This window comes from Lates calcarifer, linkage group LG4 (genome assembly GCF_001640805.2).
Source record: "Lates calcarifer isolate ASB-BC8 linkage group LG4, TLL_Latcal_v3, whole genome shotgun sequence".
In the NCBI taxonomy this organism is placed as follows: Eukaryota; Metazoa; Chordata; class Actinopteri; family Centropomidae; genus Lates; species Lates calcarifer.
This window is the reverse complement of record NC_066836.1, coordinates 1,292,745-1,299,963: the sequence shown is the minus strand read 5'-3', so window position 1 is coordinate 1,299,963 and position 7,219 is coordinate 1,292,745. Positions and strand designations below refer to the sequence as shown.

Genomic DNA, 7,219 nt, shown 5'->3' with positions numbered 1-7,219 from the left:
TATCATTAATTAGCAGTAGCAGGAAGCAGGAATGTTATCTGTAATTTGTTGCTTCTTTTCCTTGTATTTAGCTAGCTACATACGCTCACCAGCTACTTCATCAGGTACACCTGATAGTGCTGGGTTTCACCTCCTTTTACCTTCAGAACTGCCTTAGTTCTTCATGGCATAGATTTAACAAGGTGCTGGAAACATCCCTCAGAGATTTTGGTCCATGTTGACATGATAAGGATAGGAGACTGTCCTCTTCTATATCAAATGCTGTGTAGAAAATGTGACAGTCAACAAACACATCCGGGTCTTCCCAAACAGGAAACCCTGGATGACAAGTGAAGCCCAGGCCCTGATCAGAGAGCGTAACTCAGCCTTCAGGACGAGGGACAGCTCACTGTACAGCACTGCCAGAGCCAACCTGAGGAGAGGCATCTGACAGGCAAAGGAGGCCGACAGGAAGAAGACGGAGGGCTATCTGATGGACAACAACCAGCGACAGATGTGGAGGGGCATCCAGGCCCTAACCAACTACAGAGGTCAGAGCCCCACATTGTGTACTTCTTGTATATTGTGTACATTTTCATATTTCTTATTGTATTTAAATCTCTTCTATAGTGCACTGTTTGTCTTCATGGAGCACCCACAATTTCATTGTACTTAACTGTACAATGACAGTAAAGTCTATTCTATTCTATTCTATTCTATTCTAAGAAGGCAAGTGGTGGGTTCAGAAGCTGGTACCAGCTTAGATAATGAATGAAAACATACAATCTCAAAATTCATCAGAGCAGAAACTCTCTGAGACTCAGTGTGATGCTCAGCTGGTTCTGCAGCAGATGCTGGAGAAACTGAACTGATTTTTAATCTAATCTCATCAATTTTACTGCAGAAAAACTTCTCACAGGCAGTAAAGGGTGAGCAGCTAGGAGCCTGCTGCTTTTCAGTGAGTTTAGCTACAGTGTCAAAAGGAAATCTAGGATTATGTTTATTGCTATTGAATAAGTTTGAAAAATATGCTGCTCTGGCAGTAGACAGTGCATGCTTATATTCCAGAACACCCTGGTGCCACTGGAGATACAGAGCTTCTGATTTGATTTACACCATTTGCGCTCTAATTTCTGACAGGCCTGCTTCAGAGCACTGTGTCATCTGTGAACCAGGGAGTGGACCTCTTTGACTGTCTAACTTTAGTGGTGAGAGTCAACTGAATCAAGGAGACTAGACAAGGTTGTATTTAAATCCCTGGTACAGTTTTCAACAGAACCTATTGCTGCAGTAAAAGGGGCCAGGACCTCTGGTAGTTTCTCTTGTCTGACTTCAGAGCACAGCACTCGGGCTTTGCCATCTTTGCCAGTCCTTTCACCATCGACATCACCAGTGCGCCCCATCACCTTCAGCTGGAGTTAATCGAGCTTAGCTGCTCACTATTGTTGATTGTACGTTATTCTGACCTCCTCGACTGTGGCTAACGCTATCTGGAGGTAATGCTAGGAGAAAGGAGCTGCTCTAGTTGACGGACACGTCTCTCTAGCAGAGACACCCTGTCTTCAAGAGCAGAAAAGCTAACACTAGCCATAGTGGTAGTTAGTTAAGCTAGGTTAGCTGTAGGACTGAGAAGGTGAGGCTACAATTTAAAATAGGCTAATGAGGCTACAAACGGCTAAGCTAAACTAACAACGAACAATAAACAGGTAGCGATCAAAAATAAAATATAATATTACAAAGCAGCAGCAGATAATGTGTAACAGAAGACTTCAGGACAGAAAGTGAAGAGAGCAGCGAGTGAGTGTCAGTTTCACAGAATCACGGCGTACGGTACAGGTGGTATCACAGGTAGGTACGTAGGAGAAGCACTGGTAAAGACTGTAAGCAGAACCTCTTCTGCTGTAGTCCATCTGCTTCAAGGTTCAGAGATGATCTTCTGCAGACCTTGGTTGTAACCAGTGGTTATTCAGTTGTTGCCTTCCTGTCAGCTCGAAGCAGTCTGTCCATTCTCCTCTGACCTCTGGCATCAACAAGGCATTTTCACCCAGAGAGCTGCTGCTCACTGGATATTTTCTCTTTCTCTGACCATTCTCTGTAAACTCTAGAGATGGCTGTGTGGGAAAATCCCAGTAGATCAGCAGTTTCTGAAATACTCAGACCAACAACCATGACACGTTCAAAATCACCTTTCTTCCCCATTCTGATGTTTGGTTTGAACTTCAGCAGCTCGTCTTCACCATGTCTACCTGTCTAAATGGTTTTTTACAGGACAGTCTCTGTGGTGCAGGGTATACGCTGGTATACAGAATATAACCACTTACTGTTCAGTCAGCATTGAGTAAACCCACTTCTAAAATCCCCCCGATGCAAATCCTTCAGTCGTCCTCCACAAACCAAGTATGTTTTCCTAGAATGATGAAGGAATGACCTGCTCTACTCTGCCTCTAACTGGCTGGTACATGTTGCTTCTCTGGTTGGGTTGGTTCGGTTTAGGCATGAGGAGTGATGATTGGTTTGGGTTAGAATATCAGGATAAGACAATCAGAGACAGAGAGGGCAGGTCAGGCCTTCACCTTGCCATCCTCTGAGAAAAATATGGCTGTCAGTACAACTCACAGCTGATCCAGTTAGGATAAAACCCTAACCCCAAACCAGGACCAGTAATATTTGCAAACTGTCCCTCGACTAATAATGTTAGTTCAATAATGGTGGAAAACTCTGACCTTCACTATCTGTTACTGATCAGCTGTTCAAAAACACAATTTACAGAAGAAACTACTGGTCCACAGACTGTTTACAAGGCGGGAGAATAGTTGTTAAATTTTCATGTGAGGAAGGAAAAAGGAAATGTTCACTGAAAATGCATTGTTATGTAATTGTCTCACCCTGTAGTCTTTGAGCCAGTAGTGATGTAAAATCTGCATCTGTTCTGTAGCTTATGGTGATTTCATAATGATCCTTACTCCCTGAAATCATTTCATTATTGTGCTTGTGTATTTCTTCTTTGTCCTCACTGTGTGGAACAACAGGAAACCTGCTGAAATATCAGCTACAAATATGAATCAATATCAGAGAAAAGTCCAGAAAAAGTGTCTGAGATGGAGGTGAAATATGTGAACCTGGGCTGTGGTTTACTGCTCTCTTCCTGTCACAAACACTGTTTGACATCTGTTCATCTGTTGGTTTTTGTTCAGGCTGCACCCATCATTTCTCACTGTGGGAACTATAACAGGAGCAGTAGTAGGAGGCTGAATGAGAGACTTTAACTGTCTCTATCTTCAACTCAGAGCTGCTCTGTGTTCCCTCAGCTGTGAAATCATTTTCCTGAGGATGATTGTAAGGTTTCTCTGGGGTGTCACCAGGGTAAATATACAGAATTGCTTTGAATGTTTCTTTGTCTTTCTTCTGGTACCAGTATACAGTACCACCACCACACTCCTCAGTTCCACAGCTGAAGGAGACAGATTGACCAACTCTCCTGGTCAATGATAACTGGTCCTGAACCAGATCTGCTGCCATGGCAACCAGCGCTGTAGAGACACAGACAGGTAGATGAAGGTCAGTGTGACAGTGTTTGTTAAAGGTTGAGTTTGTTGGCTCCTGATTGGCTGGAAACACTCACCTGAACACAGACAGCACAGAGCAGCAGCTGGGAGGAAAAGCATTTTGTGCAGTGGTGTTTCCTCTGGTGAACCTGGGGAGAAGTGGCGCTCTGATGCAGCTGAGGCCAAACAAGGACGAGCTGTGAGATCAGACGAGGGCCACGTGCTTTCTGACAGCTCCTCACTCCTCCCATCAGCCCCTGCGGCCCACACACAAGGCTGCTGCTGCTGATTGACGCTGAAGCTGAAGCTGAAGCTGTTGTGTGGTTTTCCTCTCAGGAACATTCAGGTAGAAACAGCTTCTATTTGTCAGTGTGTGATTGGTCAAACTGAGACCTTCAGTCTCCAACAGGCTGTTTGTCTTCAATCTTCAAATGGTTGCTGTTGAAAAAGAAGATGAAGGTTACTGTCAGCCTGCAGAGGGGATTCATTTCTTATTTCTACTCTGTCTCTTTCTTTTATTCTCATTCTTTCCATCTGTTTCTAAATGAGGATTTTTCCCAGAATTCTCTGTTTCTCTGAACTGACTGAGTGAAAAGTTTCTTGGTCCTGATTTGAATCTGACAGCAGATCAAAGATCTGGGTCACCATGATGCAGAAACACAAGAAAACATTCATGTTCCCACAAACACACTCAGGTTGGTGGTGAATTTAGTAACACACTCTGTTATCTGTTGTTGAACAGCTGTGATGGAAACACACAGCTACAGATCCACAGAGTGTGTGTGTGTGTGTGTGTGTGTGTGTGTGTGTGTGTGTGTGTGTGTGTGTGTGTTGGGGGCTGAACAGGGGCCCTCAGGTCCCTTTAGCTCTGGGGGACTCTAACAGGTGAGTGTGGCCCTGTGTTGATGTGGCCCTCCTCTATATTCTGCTGATGCTTTAGCTTGGAGGACTTGTTGTTTTCTGATGTGACAACACTGTGGTTAATGTTTGGTTAGGTTGAAGGAAAGATGATGGTGCTGCATAAATGCACTAAATCATTGGAAAATCCAGTTTACACTCGTTGAATGGGGCACCACCGTCCAGTTTTGGCATGGAAATCAGGGATATTTAATTTTGATATCAATATTCTTTATTAATATCCACACAGTAAATTTTAAGATCTAAGATTGTGATTCCTCGAATCAGGGATCTGGCTCACCATTGCAAAGAAACACACAAAACTGCTGGGTCTACAAGTGTATTTACAATTTATTGATTACTAAGGTGAAGATATATAGAGTGAAAACATGTGAAATAAATATAAAACAGAAGTGTAAGGATGATCAACTATCATGGTGAACTAACAGCAGGTAAAATGAGCAGTGATCTGGTGGAAGCAAATCGTTTTAGTCTGTAACTATAATCTGTTTTGGAGATTCTATCGATGGTGAAATTAAAGTTACTTATTTTATCATCAACCCTTCTCACAAGCAGAATGTTAAGACCAGCCTACTGTGAGTTGCAGCAGCTGCAGACTTGGCTGGAATCCAGGTGGCTGAGGTTGTGGTGGTAACCTTGGAAACGCAGGATCCAGGTGGATTCTCCTGGAGGCTGTGTCTCTGGTTAACACGGTGACGGATTCTGCCGGTGTCTCAGCGGTTCAGCTTTAGTTGAGTTCACTCTCAGCAAACTTAGTTTCTTGCAGGTTTCTCTGCAGGTGGTCGTGTAATCTACAGGCCTCTCTTATGGGGTTGAGGAAAAATAATCTCTCATGTAGCCTACTTAATGTTTTCTGGATTACTTTAGAGGACGCTGGTGTCGGCCAGATGACTCTAAAAGTGTCAAAAATCTTCAGAATAAAAACGCAGGATTATCAAAAATTTGTTCTAAGTATTCAGATATTTTTGTTCCTTTGGCATAACTTGACGTTTGCTTGACTTGAGGAATATTGAAAGTCACTTGTGCGTACAGATAAAAGAAGAAGTTACTTGCGGAGTACGTGGTGAAAAGAGAACAAAGGAACAGAGAAAATTAAAGTGCACAGCGAGTGGCTGTAGCTTGGAGCTGATTTCAACCAAAGGCATTTATCTTTGTGCACCAGAGTCTTTATTCTCTTGAGGATAGTATCAGGTTTACAGGCAGAGTGAGGTGGTCTCAGCCAATCATGGTTCGTTGTCCTCACTTTGTCTCAGTTAGAGCAAAATATGATCCCTTAATAAACTCTAAATTATTCATCTGGAATACTTGTGCATATCACATATTTGTCTTCCACCATGATCAATTAGGAGACTGTATAAGATGAGATATAACTTGTGGCGCTGATACCTAAAGAAAGACAATGCATTAATACAAACACGAATTAAAACACATTTCTCTTAAATCTTAACACAGTTAAGCTGATTAACTGATGAAGCTGCAAAAGAATAAATTGTGTTCATCATTAGTAATAAATAAGTGTCATTACAAGACATGAGGAATAATCATTTGATTCCAATACCTGAAAAAACATTGTGTCTATCTTCTTTAGTTAAGCTTAGACATGGTCAGTGGATGGTAATATGGTTCCATGGCAGATGTTTGAATTAATTCCTCACTTTATTAACTTAACTTAGCAACATGGTAGAAAATTCTGATTTTCACAGAATTACTTATAAGCACTTGATCAATAAAATGGCGTTCTTTACAAAATGGTCAGACAGTTATTTCATACAGTTTCAAACATTAGAGGATTGTATCCTGGAATGTGAGGTAATTTACGAGCAGATCTCTGGTGCAGAGAAAGATAAACAATGGAGGAGACAGAACCTGGTTAGGTCTGTGGATCTCAGGGAGTCCAGTCTGCATAGTTCTCTCTCAGGCTACTTTCTTGATAAAGTCACAGTTAAATGTTGAATGCAGAGACAAAATTTGTTGCACAGAGTGTTTATTCATAAGTTCCATATGAACTGTGGTCCATTAGAATTGTCCCTTCTGAATGGGCCATTTGACCTTTGACCCTGGAAGTCCAGAAAAGGTGTCTGAGATGGAGGTGAAATATGTGAACCTGGGCTGTGGTTTACTGCTCTCTTCCTGTCACAAACACTGTTTGACATCTGTTCATCTGTTGGTTTTTGTTCAGGCTGCACCCATCATTTCTCACTGTGGGAACCAGACTTCCAACAGGAGCAGTAGTAGGAGGCTGAATGAGAGACTTGAACTGTCTCTATCTTCAACTCAGAGCTGCTCTGTGTTCTCTCAGCTGTGAAATCATTTTGCTGAGGATGATTGAAAGGTTTACGTGGGGTGCGACCAGTCTCAATGTACAGAATTGCTTTGAATGTTTCTTTGTCTTTCTTCTGATACCAGAATAGATATGTACCACACTGTTTTGTCCGTCCACAGCTGAAGGAGACAGATTGACCAACTCTCCTGGTCAATGATAACTGGTGCTGATCCAGATCTGCTGCCATGGCAACCAGCGCTGTAGAGACACAGACAGGTAGATGAAGGTCAGTGTGACAGTGTTTGTTAAAGGTTGAGTTTGTTGGCTCCTGATTGGCTGGAAACACTCACCTGAACACAGACAGCACAGAGCAGCAGCTGGGAGGAAAAGCATTTTGTGCAGTGGTGTTTCCTCTGGTGAACCTGGGGAGAAGTGGCGCTCTGATGCAGCTGAGGCCAAACAAGGACGAGCTGTGAGATCAGACGAGGGCCACGTGCTTTCTGACAGCTCCTCA

General features: G+C 42.8%; 1 long non-coding RNA gene across 1 annotated transcript; it reads right to left on the bottom strand.

Annotated features, from left to right (window-relative positions):
* Positions 1-4,754: 4,754 nt before the first annotated feature.
* Positions 4,755-6,625, bottom strand: LOC127142411 (uncharacterized). The gene is made up of 2 exons (XR_007813140.1): positions 6,499-6,625; positions 4,755-6,448 (listed from the first exon to the last, which is right to left on the bottom strand). It is a non-coding gene; the product is annotated as an uncharacterized LOC127142411 (long non-coding RNA).
* Positions 6,626-7,219: the final 594 nt, after the last annotated feature.